We start from the raw sequence: 13,357 nt of genomic DNA, 5'->3' as shown, positions 1-13,357 counted from the left end.
CTCTTTGTCATGTTGCTTCAAAACACATCTCATGTTTTAACCAGTCATATATACATATGAAAGCATTTCGCAACACTGGACAATGCTACAGATTCACAGGAAATAATTGTTTCACAAACATGAGGCAATCTGCACAAACATAAATAGTGTGGCCCAAATCTGTTCTAAATTATGGTTGTGCAAACCCATGAAAGTCAACTAGTACCACTAACAGAATAGGACACATAAGAGCATGTAAAAGTATAAAATATGGCTCTACCATTCAGCTATTCATGGTCCAAACCCTGCCAGCCTGCCAGCACTTATATTCTACTATTTTACCAGCATGGCTTTACAGGAAATAAGAAAAATTATGGGATTTCTAGTTCTCTCATGCACTGGAGGACACAAGTCCAAGAACATATGGGCTTAAATGTGTCAGCATCCTACATCACTCTTGTTTGAAGAATGTTATTAATTTTTGTGGGTGGAGTCCAAAATTGTAATGCCATATTAACACACAGTGGCTGTTTCTGTAATGCGTATGTCACAGGGAGCATATGTGTAGCAGTTCAAGGATAGCATTTTAACTTGATTTCAAGTGGTTTTCTGAATTGTAATACCCTCAAAAGATGAAGCACTGATGCTGCCGGCAGGGTATTTCACAACTTTTGTCTTCACAGTTTCATCCAGTCACCTCAATTGTGACCTCCAGGATATCATGCTATTGCAGATCTGGACTCCACACAAAGCTGTTTCAACAAATCTCATTTTTCTCTCTAATACACAGCATGTGACTTCAGGATTGGTATTTTCAATGCTGAACTGAGTTGTACGAGTGATGCATGCTACTCCAGGCAAAAAGCAAGACTAATAGCACAAGATTCTTTGCCATGCTGGCTCTAACTGAATTTCAGTCCCAACCTTCTCCAACGAATTAGCCTCTTTACCAAACTTGCAGGTACAGACAGATACTGTGGGAATCAGCCGTGTAACTGTTCCAACTGGATACAGTGAGGAAAGTATTGCCAAAGGCTTTTCGGCTGCAACCCAACAGGTGGTTTGGCACCGAGATTTCTACCTGTTTGTGGTTTTCATCTCTGGTTTCAAGACAGAAAATGAGATTATACCTTTCAATGCTGCATCTCAAGCAGGCTGTACGCAGAGCAAGGTTTCATTCCAACACAATCTCTCTCTCTCTCGCAAAGTTGAGGAAAACTGCCAACCACTGCTGCTCTTGACATCAACATGCGATGCAGATGTCAGGAAAGGGAAAAGAGAAAAGAGAGAAGAAAAAAGGAAAATAAAACTGTAAGTTTTATGTAAACAAGAAACTGTACTAAATGGCTACATCTAAGGAAAACAAAAAGTACTGGCTTTCATATAAGGAAACCAATAAACAAAACCTTGGAACAGCTTAATCTAAGAGGTTGTGGGTTTTTTTAACCAGCAGTTTTTTTGTTTGTTTGTTTGGGGTTTTTTAGTTTATTAGAATTTTTGTTTACATTTAGTTCCAGGAGATAAAATATCTTTACGTGATAAAGGGATAATATAAAAGAAACAAATCTATCACAGCATCAAAACTAACTACTCCATTACTCAGAGAAGAGTCTAAGCACCTTTAACAAACACCCTGAAAAGCAGCAGAAGCACTCATAACATATGTTCTTGCCTGCAAATAGCCCACAGTGCAAGAGGTGGGTTTCATTTTCAGATTTTAAAGCCTTCTGCATAGGCCTAACTCTGCCTTTGTTGAAGGCAGTGTTAACACACACTGAATGCAGAAAGAACCAAATGTGGGTAACTGCATATTTCAAAAAATCACACCCAATATGTTCAACTGATGCCATCATTTCCTGAGGACAAGACTAGGCTATGGAATACTACAAACAATAGAGAGCAGAAGTCTAAAGCAAGCTTCCCAGAACGAAGAAAGTATATTTCAATACTTTTTCACAGATAATTGGGAATGTGCATCTTCAAAATAATAGTCAAGAGCAGGTAAAGACTGCCAGGAGATGCTTACTGTGACAGAAGTCTCAGTGCCTTTTCATAAAATAAGAGCTCTTCAAAGCAAGTCCCAACAACCATTAAGAGAACAGTCAGTGAATCCGTGCTTTTTGGATTAAAGCAAGAAAAGAAAGAAAATGAAAGTGCTTCTCCACAAACAAAGATGTAATGAGAATGACTTCAATACATCAGCATTTGAGCCATCAAATGGGCCCACATTCACCGACGCACAGAAAAGTAGAATGACCAGCAAAAACTTTGCTTTGCCCCAGTAAAACCATTTCAGGAAGTTGTATGTACTAATTTGCCTATGGAAGATGAGAGCCTCATAATAAAACTGTATTAAATCATTTATACTAAGAAAGACTAAGCTGAAGGGAAAATGGAACTATCTTATCATGATGATATAATCACTTGAGGGAAAAGGACCCCAAAGTGTTCTATTCTTGAGTTGGAAGAATCAGTGAAGTGTGTCTTTTTTCCTTATGTGAAGAGCTTTCCACAAAAACACACCTTTCAGATAAACAAAACAGAATTTTTTCTTCAACTACCTGGAAAAAGGAGGGGGAAAAAGAGAGTAATGAGTCTTTCAGAACCAGCAGTTGGCAAATATTTATTTGACTTTTCTTGGGTAAAACAGTTATTCCCCAAGAAAATTTTCATTTCAAGAAAAAACATTTCCACTGAAAAGATCAGTCTTATGAAAAAACATCTGGCCATGGCTACAAAGGATAAGACCACTGTCTTCAGCCAGGGGGAGGTGAATGCCAAGGCCAGTGGACTGGGTCTGCCACAGTCCTCTTGCAGAATCATGGGCACAACACCTCCATTTGCTGTGATGTTTGCTCTGCTCCAGTTTTTTGCCTACGCAGAGCTTCCCCTCTTCAGGGCAGGAACCGTCTCTCACCACATGTTGTGCACAGCCTAGTGCAACACGTGTGCTTGATGACTTTTAGCACTACAGCATCAACAGTGCCTTTTCCTCCTACAGCAGCTACTCCCCAATATCAAGATGAGGAGAAAAATGTGACCTATGTCTGCAATACATTGCTAATCAAACACTTTTGTATAGCATGGGGATGTGGGGGGATGCCTTTTCACCACAGAACTAATCAGGGTTTATACACACAAAATCAGTAAACTATATAGTTCAGTCTTGTGATCTGTGTTCCAAGCTGCCAGAAATAAGGCAGGAAAGAGGGGTGGGGAAGGGGGGGTAGGGGGAAGCATCTCCTGTGTTCATAATGAAAGAAGAGAGATGACTGGACTGAGAGCTGATGAGGTTACAAGGCAACAGCAGTGCCATGAGTTGTTTGGGCTTAAAGCCAGATGTCTTGTATTTCCTTTGATTGTTTCTAAATAATTAATGGTATTAATTTCATCATGTGACCCACCCACCCCCCTTTTAGTATTTGGCTCTGTGTACTAACACTAAATATAAAGGAGGAAAACGGTACTGTCTATAGCATACTGCATGCTGATGCTGTGTGTTTGGACTGCAGCAACAGCTGATACTCACGTCCCTAGGATTCTATATTCCACAGCACTCACACAGTGTTTGCACGAAGGAGACGGAGTAGTATCCTTCATTCTCCAACCATAAACCAACTCAACTATGGCATATGGACACTGCATGTTTGAAGTAGTAAAAGAGAGGGTACATCGCTCCCTCTCCGCCCACACTAAGATGAACCTGCCACTACTATTTCACGTAACGCTTTCTGGCAAACTCCCAGTTTTCAGTCATGCTGGTTTGCTTGAAAGAAACACTCAGAGGAGACTCTGCTTGTCTTGCTGTTCGAACAAACAAAATAATCACGCATCTTGAGTTAATGGCCCAAAGCTTAATGAAGATCATAGAAAAGAGGCTGCCTGTGATGGGAGCATTCCCTTCTGACTTAGCCACATAAGCCACTGCTGTTGGCAAAAGGAAATGGATTATGAGGAAAATAAGTAGGCCTGAGCTCTGGTCTAGACAAACCTTTGCCTGGTACTGTAGCAGTAAGCGCACAAAGAGAACAGTAACAACCAGAAATAAAAATTTCACTTCTCCACAATTTTGTACCCCAGGCCACTGGCACCAACATCAGGAGGACCTGTGTTTCTTTTTCACGAGAATGTTTGGGTTGAGTGCTAGGACCACTGGAATCTAACAGTGGAGCTCCTGAACAAAGAAAGACTAGTAGAGGCAGACCCCTATATGCATGATTCTGTGATATGTACTAAGGAAAAATGCCTGCCCACCCTCCTGAATATTGCAGCCTACTTTCAGCTCCCCATGTCAAGTCTCCACCCATCTTATCTACCTTTTTTCCTACCACATTCTCCTTATCTTGAATCCTGTGGTATCTACCACAGAATCATAATCATAGAATCGTCTGAGTTGGAAGGGACCCTTAAAGGTCATCTAGTCCATCCCTCCTAAAGCGAGCAGGGATCCCTCTCGTCAACCAGATCAGCTTGCTCAGAACTCTGTCCAATCTGATCTTGAATACTTCCAGGGATGAGGCACCCACCACCTCTCTTAACAACCTGTTTCAGTGCTTTATTCACCATCAGATATTCACCATCAGCCATATATTAAATGGGGCAGCTGGGAGGTAATGGAGAAAGAAATCTGACAGCTTGGAGCAGACCCTTGTTTTGTCCAGTAATGCCCCAGACTTCTGAAGGTAAGGACTGAGTAATATGAGGCCCTCACAGATGTCAAAAGAAGTTTCCAGAAGTCTGCATAAAGCCAACCTCACCAAAGCATACTTGTGGGGAGTCAGAGAGGGCTTGGTCATTTCTTAGATTTTATCCATGGCTCCCTAGTTGGGTGTCATTCTGCAGCTGAACTATCAGACCAAGACTGGCGCATTGTACAGTGACAACTCTTCAGTCAAGGGAAAGTGAAACTTGAAGAATTCTCTACTAGAAAGCCTGATCCTAATCTTCAAGGACTTGACCCTGAGATTAGGCCAGCTGGTTAGAGTATAGTGCTAGTAATACCTAGATTGTGGGTTTAATCCCTCTGTGGGCCCTTCACTTAAGAGTTGGACTTGATGATCCTTGTGGGCCCCTCCCAACTCAGAAAATTCTGTAACTTCTGTAAATTTTGACTTGGCAGTCAAGGCCTAGCAATCCTAAGGCACATTCCTCCCCCACACACCCACTACAGGTTCATAGGAAGAAGTCTGTCTCATTACATGAAGATCATATGAGAAGTACACCTGAGCCCTTCAGCTGGGACTGGAGCAGCACCAAAACCAGCATTGGCCCTGCACACCGCAGAGAAATCACCTGGAGGGAGCATCACCACTGCCAAATCACAGCATGAGGCACTGCAGACAGGGTGGCAGAGTGCTCTGGGTGCCAGAGCTAAGGCTGTACTGCAAGAAAAAGCAGGATGAATACCACACTGGCTGTGCTGGGAAGAAAACATCTCCCCCTCTACTTAGAGGGGCAGATGTTTTAGAGCTTCTTTAACATGGTTATAAGGCTGAATAAATTTATGGGTTTATTGCTCATGGACACATGCAAACAGAGAAAACACCAAACCAGATTAGTGAAAGAAGCTGAGGAAGAGTAACATACAGCCAAACTTCAAGTGACTCCTTTAGCTCCTACCAGCTATCTACAGTAGAGTGGCAAAACTTGCACAAGCAAAAAGCACATCAGGAATTCCTGATGTCAGAGTCCTCCTCCTTGGAAGCCATTCACAGAAAATGGGCTCTGCAGCTTTGAAGTGGAATAGAGGAAACTGCTTCTAGACAGGAATGATCACAGAAATGACCACACTGCTTGCAAGGTAGAAACACTCCAAATAGACAAAAATACAACTGAACAGTCACAGCACTTTATGATAGGCCCCTGTACTGAACTGCTTGGTTTTCAGGATTTTGGGAGGTCACAGTAGAGTGAGAAAACAGCATTTTTCCTATGGTGTCAAGGATCTCTGAAAGTGTCTACATGTCAGCCTTGGCTGAGAACGTACCCTTTGTTCCTTCTTCTGCATTATTTCCCTTTAATGATAGCTTTGCAGTGAATCCCATTTGTGAGTTGCTCAAATAAATGCAAATTTTATCTTGTAAGCAATACCCTCCAAAATATAACTACCACTGAAAGTAAAAATCTGAAGAGCTAAAAGGCACTGGGTCTTCCCTAGTGCCCCCATCTGCCCAGTGCACTTGACTGCTTGCTATTATTATATATGGAGTACCAGGCAGGGCACTTGCTATTATAAATATGTACTGTATTGAAATATATAGCCCAAGTCCCCAGGGCCCAACATTCTAATTAGAACTACAGTTGTGCAAATAGCTGATTTATTTGGCTAGCTGACCAAACTGAGAACATGGAGAGGAGAAAAAAAAAAACCCAAACAAAAATCATCTATGTGTTTAATGAAACGGGTTAGTTTTTTTGTTTGTGTTCAATATATTTCAATTAAAATTGACTAAGTCTCAAAACAAAACCAGAAACCTTGTTTAGAAATATCAAAACAAAATCTTCTGGCTTTCCAAAACTTTTTATTTTCTTCTTAGTTTATTTTTTTTTCCTTGCATAATTTTGGTTAATCCATATCTCAGGTGAGCATCTTTCAGCAAATTAAAAATTTAATTCAACAGTTTTTACCCAGATTTAAATCTAAGGGCTGAATTGTGAGTCAACCAGCTCTTGACTTAATGAAAGAATAGGGAAGCAGGGGATCTGCATTCCCTTCTTGATTCAGCCCCCATCTTTGCACCCAAGATGAGTTATTATCTGTTTTTTTTATGGTGGTCTCTCTGACCACAGTTTGTCTCTGCAGTCTCTGAGCTTGTTGGGGTTACATGCACCTCCTACAGCAGGTCTGTGCAGTGCCTAAAAAGCCTAAAACAATGATGAGACTGCTCATCTCAACTGGGGCCTACATGATTTACTAAAATATAAATAACTCCTCAACTGCAGTCAAATCTCTTTTTAATGCCAATAGTTGCACTTGCATATATTTAGCAGCCCATCGTGGGAACATCAGTTTCTTTTTCAATTAATTACTTATTAATAGATGTAAAATATGAACGGACAGCAAGCCTGGATTTTTCCTGCTTCATCAATTTCAGCACTCAAAGAAAGCATCTCGTTTACAGCTACCAGGAACCAACAGGGACATGTAATGAATGAAGCCTGAAACCCAAGATCCCCTCAGCACTTTTGTACCCCCATTGTTTGGGGACAAATCCTCTCTTCCCTCCAGGGAAGGAGACTAGTTGGATTGAAAGAGCTTGAAAAAGTGGAAAGCCTCACAGGCAACCTTCAAATTCCCTGTGCAGGGCTCTAGGCACACAATTATCACCAGGAGGAATGGGAAATGCAAGTTCAGTATCTGCAGAGGGGTGGAAACAGCCGTGGGACTGCGGGGAAGAGGTGTGCCTGCCTCTCTTTTGAGGACCCTGCGCATCTCACAAGGCCAGATTGCCTAGTTGAAAGACAGCTGGAGCTTGTTGGAAAATAAACACCACAGAAACAGAAAGGACTGCGATACTATGAACTCTTCATCTTCAACACAGAGCACTCGGGGCTGGGGGTGGGGAGGTTTCTCAGAGCATACATGGCTGTCACTGACAATAAAGTCAGTCACGTTTTTGAAACACTGGGGACAGAATTCAAATGTGCCCCATTATGCCTTGAGATGTACTCCCTGGGTACAAAGGGCGCATGGGTTACGCTGAGCTCGCGCGCTCCTCTGCTGGGACTGTGAAAGGCAGCGTAAAGCACACTCTGAGAAGGAAGGAACTGTGGAGCACGTGGGACAAGGATTCCTGCCCTAGGGGCCTGATCATGGGTGCCTCCAGGGTCCTGGAGTCCCACGGCAGCTTTAACCTCATGCTAGTTATCTCCATCCCTGGGGCTGCTGCTCAGCTCCAGAAGACCCCACTGCCCTTTCCCAGCCCCGAGGCTGCACCTCAGCCACGGCTCCTGCGAGGGGCTGAGAGAGAACAGCCCGAGCCAGCCAGTGCCAGGGCAGTCCTGCTCTGCCCAAGGGCAGCACTTGCAGGCCACCGCTCCCCTCAGCATACATGTGTCCCCCCCACCCTACTAAAGGAGAAATTATTGGCATTAAAAATAAATCCTTCTCCCTGTCGATTGACTTCACTTATTGGCCATTGCTGCCATCTAGCCAGATGCATCTCCAGCATGCTCAGAAGCCTTCAGCCTGTTTGTTTTCTCACTGCTGCTCCGCCTGAAGCAGGGATAAATGCATCCCTTGTTACTCACTGCCTCTGCAGAAACATTTGTAAACTTTCACAGGGTTTTCCTTTTTTTCCAACAGGTGACAAAATACTCTATAACTGCAGGTGCTCTGGGACACAAACAGGAAAATGGAGATCAGATGCAGCTGTAGTCGGAGTAAGGGAAAAATCAAGATAAAGGCAGCAGATGAGACAGTGCTAAAACAAGCAAAGAAATTACTGAGAAATGGTAGTTAGCTATTTTTGTTGCCAACTTACTCTTGCAAGGTAGCTACAACACAATAATTTTGTCTATTTTGTTATCGTGCCAAATTTTTGCAGGTGCTACCAGGGGAAATTTGTTGAAAAAAAGGTTTTTGAACATTATTGGAAAAGGATGAAGAAGTTGTCAATTCAAGCTAGCATTGGAGGATGTGCTGGAGGTCACAGCTAAGGAGCACTGGCTGGTGTTACTGGACTTGCAAAGTAGGAAAGATAAGGAAGTGATTTCAGAGAGCTTCTGATTCAAATATATTTGTCGAAGAATTTGGTCCCAAAATTCATTCAGGAAAATGTTCATAATGTGGGGCTTACTTTGCCTCTATCCCTTAATCTCCTTTTAGTATATATGGCATAAAATAGGTTGAAAAAAAATAGTATTCTGAGGAGACCTAGAAGTGGGAAGATTCAGACAGAGTTTCATGGCCTGATTTCTGTCCACAAGTCATCTCTAAAAAGCCAGTGCAAACTTCCAGACACAGTGGCCTTTCACTTCTCTGGTTTCAGAGGCCTATCCAGTAACATAATAAGCAAGAGGTAAAGCACAACAGGTAAAGAGAAAATAAACATGGCTGTATCATAAAATACAGTGATTGCTCTCTAGCCATAATGCTCCAACCAGACAAAAGGGGGAAGGAGGATATCAATAAACATCTGCGAATTCAAATTTATTTTACTGTACTTCCCATTCCACCAGAGAAACAAATAATATGTTGCATTTTGCTTCCGTGGTTTTCTTAACTCTGAACAGGGAGGTTTCATGGATAATCCAGAGTAATATTCAGCTGTGAATCCAATTTATGCAGTGGGATAGGATTAAAAAAAGGAACAGAAGGTCTGGATTCTGAACCTGCTGTAACAGTTTTGATTTGAATAGAACCCAAGTCTTGAAATGGCTTGTTTTCCACTTCTGGTTTGGAGCTGGTTGAAATACTGCCACAGTAGCACTTCCTGTAATATTTTAGTCCAAGATCCTCATTATTTGGAACTGAACTCTAAAGATTTTGGCACCATGAAATCCAAACAAAACTCTGTTCCTGACTCAACTGGCCCAGAAGTCAACCCAAGCTTAATCTGGTTCTGGGTCCAAATCCAGCTTCAACCCATTTCCATTGTTATATAGATAATGCCATAATACCACCTCTAGCCTCAGGATTTATGATGCCCCCTCACAGGATGCATATTTGTGTGTAAATACATAAATCACATCAGATAAACAAAGCAGACATGCCAGAAAACAGGAGGGGAGGGAAGAGGAGAGATACCTACCAAGCAGTTTGTCTCTAAAGTGCTGCCAGTTGTGAAAGGACTTGTCGTGCTAATATCCCCTCACTCAGACTCTTATGGGCGCGCTAGGAGCGTGACGGCAGGCAGGCAGCGCATGTAAGTGCTGTTACTGAGGCCCCCAAATATTGACAGAGTGCCAGACTCTGAGAAACTATTGATGTATGCAGCCGGCCGCTGCTCCAGACACCTCTCAGACAGAGTCTTTAAATGTCACAGATTAATGAATTTTCATGAAAGGGAGAATGAGAGAAAGAATTAAAAAAAAAAATTATATCCCATAGCACCAACATGAAAGCATCTTTTATCCCTACACAAAATTCTGCCCTCAAGCCTCAAGATTCCTAATAGATTATAACAGATTGTAAGTCTGCATGAGATATGGGATAGAGGAGGTTAGACCCTCTGGATCACGCAGAGCATCCTTAAACAAAGCCAATATGCTTTGTTTGTAAGTGAGATGTTCACTCACAAAAAAATAGTGAGAGTCAAGGACTACTCAGACCTCTGTTTCATTTTAACCCAAACCACAAGTTACAAAGCTTAAGGGGGAGAGTTGGTTAAATATATTTTGATCTGAGGTACACATGGTGCCGAACTGCAAAATTGAGCTGTTGACTTTGAAAAACCCTAACTTAAGAGACATTGAGATAGACAGATGTACTTGGATCCTCTCTTAGTATTTGATCTTGTGCTTGATCTTACTCAAGAAATTGCCAAAGTTATGATAGAACATTTTTATGCCATCAGATAAACCAAGTATGCTGATTATTTCTCTTTTTTCATTTATATCAGGAACTCAAATATGTATGCAAGAACTTCAAATATCATTAAAATGTAATAATGCAAAATGCAGTTGGAGTGTAAATGACAAATCTATGCATAACACATCACTTAAAGAGGAAGGAAGTGAAGGGATGATGCAGATGATGTATGCAGAGGTAAAAATGGGTCATTTATACCCAACTGTGTTAAAAATACAGCTTCAGCGAGTCCTTCTGCACAGAGCCACTTGTAGGTGGGGCTCCATGAGCCATTTCCTCCCTCTTTCCCACAGTTAAGGATTCCTGCAAGGCTCTACTGCCCCCACTGCCCTGGGCTGTCCCATAGGATTTGTCTTCAATGCAATGACAGCAAGTGGGGTGAGCACCAACACTCCCAGCTCCTCGCTGGCTGCCTCCTCCCACCTCAGAAGCACAGCTGTCTGACACCCGTGACTGGGAAATGGAAGATGGTGCCACCACAACAGCCAGGCCTGCTGCAGGAAAATCTGGGGAAGCTGACAGCACCCTGACAAGCAATGGGAGCGCTCTAAGAAAACCAAGCAGCAAGACTCTGCGGTTTTCCACTCCATTGAAACAAGTCAGGAGGAGAGCCATGAAGATGCTTAGAGGTCTGGAGCACTTCTGTGATGGCAGATTGAAAGAGCTGGGGTTGTTCAGCCCAGAGAAGAGGAAGCTCTGTGGAGACCTCAGAGCAGCCTTCTGGTACCTAAATGGGGCTGACAAAAAAGATAGTGAGGGACTTTTTACAAAGGCATGAAGTAATAGGTCAAAGGGTAATGGTTTTAAACTGAGAGAGCGTAGATTTAAATTGATATGAGGAAGAATTCTCTGTGACGAGGCTAGTCAGGCAGTGGCACAGGTTGCACAGAGATGCTGTGGATAGTCCATCCCTGAAAGCATTGTAAACCAGGCTCGATGGGGCTTTGAGCAGCCTGGTCCAGTAGAAGGTGTCCCTGCCCATGGCAATGTTGCAATTAGGTGATCTAGACATCCCTTCAAACCCAAACCATTCTACGATTCTATGATTATTGCTGCCGAAGAGTCAATGTTCTTCTGCAGCAATAATCTGTTCTCCTAAATTCCCTCTCTCCCTGGCCACACGACGCTTTGCTCACCACAGCATCTATAAAATCTTACCATAAGAACAAGAACCAACAAGTGCAGTGTTCAAGAGGTACTTGTTTTCACATGATTTTACCAGTCAGATTATTTGTGTCAACCTTTGCTAAAGGAAAAAAAAAAAAAAAACAACCAAAAAACAAAGTTGCCTTTCTGTGTGTGAAGCCAAGTGGAAACAACAGCAAGGACTCCGATGGCAACCTCCAGCTCATCTGGCAATTAACTGTATCAGCCATTTGTGTTAACCTCTCTTGTCACCACCCAAAGCACGCCCTCCCTCCCATCACAGATCCCATGACCACCAGAGCTGTAGCAGGGTCTCCAACACCATTATCCATTAATCCAGATGAAGCAGCAAGGTGCCATCCTTTTCCAACAGCCAGGGAGAAGACAGAGCACATGTGTGTGTAGGAGGGGACGACACAAATGACTTATTAAAGACAGGAGAAGGCAAAATGTCAAAGCCTTTCTATTCTGAGAACAATTTCTATACAAACAAAGCAAAAGAAAATCAATATGGATTTTCACACAGAGAAATATTTTACACATCATTGCAAACTTACTTTCAAACAGCTGGTACTCTTTCTTCAGGACTTTTAAAGAGCCTGTCCAATGTTACTGCCTATTCTGACCTGTTATTTCTCCTCCTATAGCCCTTTCCCTTTCTCCTTTCCCTCTTTTAAAAAAATAATAACTGAGAAGCTATCACAAAACACTAACCCAGCATTTCACTCTGTCCAGTATCCCATCTTCAGCAAAGGCCAGCACTGATTAAACTGAAGGAAGATGTAAAAAAACCTCTGCATTTCCCTTTTACAAAAGCCTTCATGTACCTCAGCAGAGATGAGCTTCAGTCTGAAGACTGAAGTTGAGTGTTGGTTGGGACGATGTCCGAAGCACACACAGAAGCCCAAGTGCCCATACTGCGAAGTTGCTATGAACTTATGCAAAGCCCTTCCTTTGTTTGCAAACAATAGAATACATAATAAGCCTTGTCCCTGTTCCCTTTGCATGCCAACATATGAACAGATGTTCCAGCTCCATAAAATCTGCACCATCTCGAACACTGGGATAGCAGAGGTGGGCAAAAATCTAGAAAAACTAGAAGTATTAATGATTGCACAAAATTTATTATAGAACAGAAAAAAGCAGAATACAATATGCACAGAAAACAGCAGGTGCAAAGTAGTGAACAGACACATATGTGTTACAAAATTAAAATTATTAGGTCTTAAGGGGCCCTTGGAAATTCTTAAGTTGAACCTCCCTCACCAGTTTTAGGATAATACCAAAGGCCATTTTCCTTTGTCCCTTTTTTTCTTGTCCCTTTGCTTGTCACCATAAACTTTACATCAGTTATTTAATTTGTGGTAGTAATTTCTGATTGTCTGTCTTCTGTCTTTTTCTTTCCTTTCCTCCATGTGCATGCCTGTGCATACATCACAGATCACAACCAGCTCACACCCCCACCTCCTTGTTAGAAGTCCCACCTCTTCTGCTGACTTACTGCACTCTTAATCAAAAGGGCAGGAGGAAGCCGCCAGGATTCATTCTTCCCCCTCTCTCCTCCTCTCTCCCTCCCGTTTTTCAAATGGCACAAATGTCAAACTTTCTAAAAGGATGTTTGGCATAGCTGAGTTCAGTCATGTAACGTACAAAGTCGGTATGATCAAAAGGTTGCAGGGCTGCCCACTGCTAAAGAAGAGA

At 42.4% G+C, this 13,357-nt stretch overlaps 1 protein-coding gene across 6 annotated transcripts in view; it reads right to left on the bottom strand.

Moving 5' to 3' along the window:
• ZBTB20 (zinc finger and BTB domain containing 20) overlaps positions 1-13,357 on the bottom strand; it is a 445,196-nt gene that overhangs the window by 160,667 nt on the left and 271,172 nt on the right. For 5 of the 6 annotated variants that reach the window (XM_030955850.1, XM_030955680.1, XM_030955758.1 and 2 more), the window contains one exon: positions 1,110-1,210. The exons of the other annotated variant lie outside the window; for it this stretch is intronic. The gene's annotated coding sequence lies outside the window, so the exon portion shown is untranslated. The remainder of the gene's footprint in view (positions 1-1,109; positions 1,211-13,357) is intronic. 6 annotated transcript variants of the gene reach the window in all.

This window comes from Camarhynchus parvulus, chromosome 1 (assembly GCF_901933205.1).
Source record: "Camarhynchus parvulus chromosome 1, STF_HiC, whole genome shotgun sequence".
Classification (NCBI taxonomy): Eukaryota; Metazoa; Chordata; class Aves; order Passeriformes; family Thraupidae; genus Camarhynchus; species Camarhynchus parvulus.
This window is presented reverse-complemented; position numbering and strand designations above follow the sequence as displayed.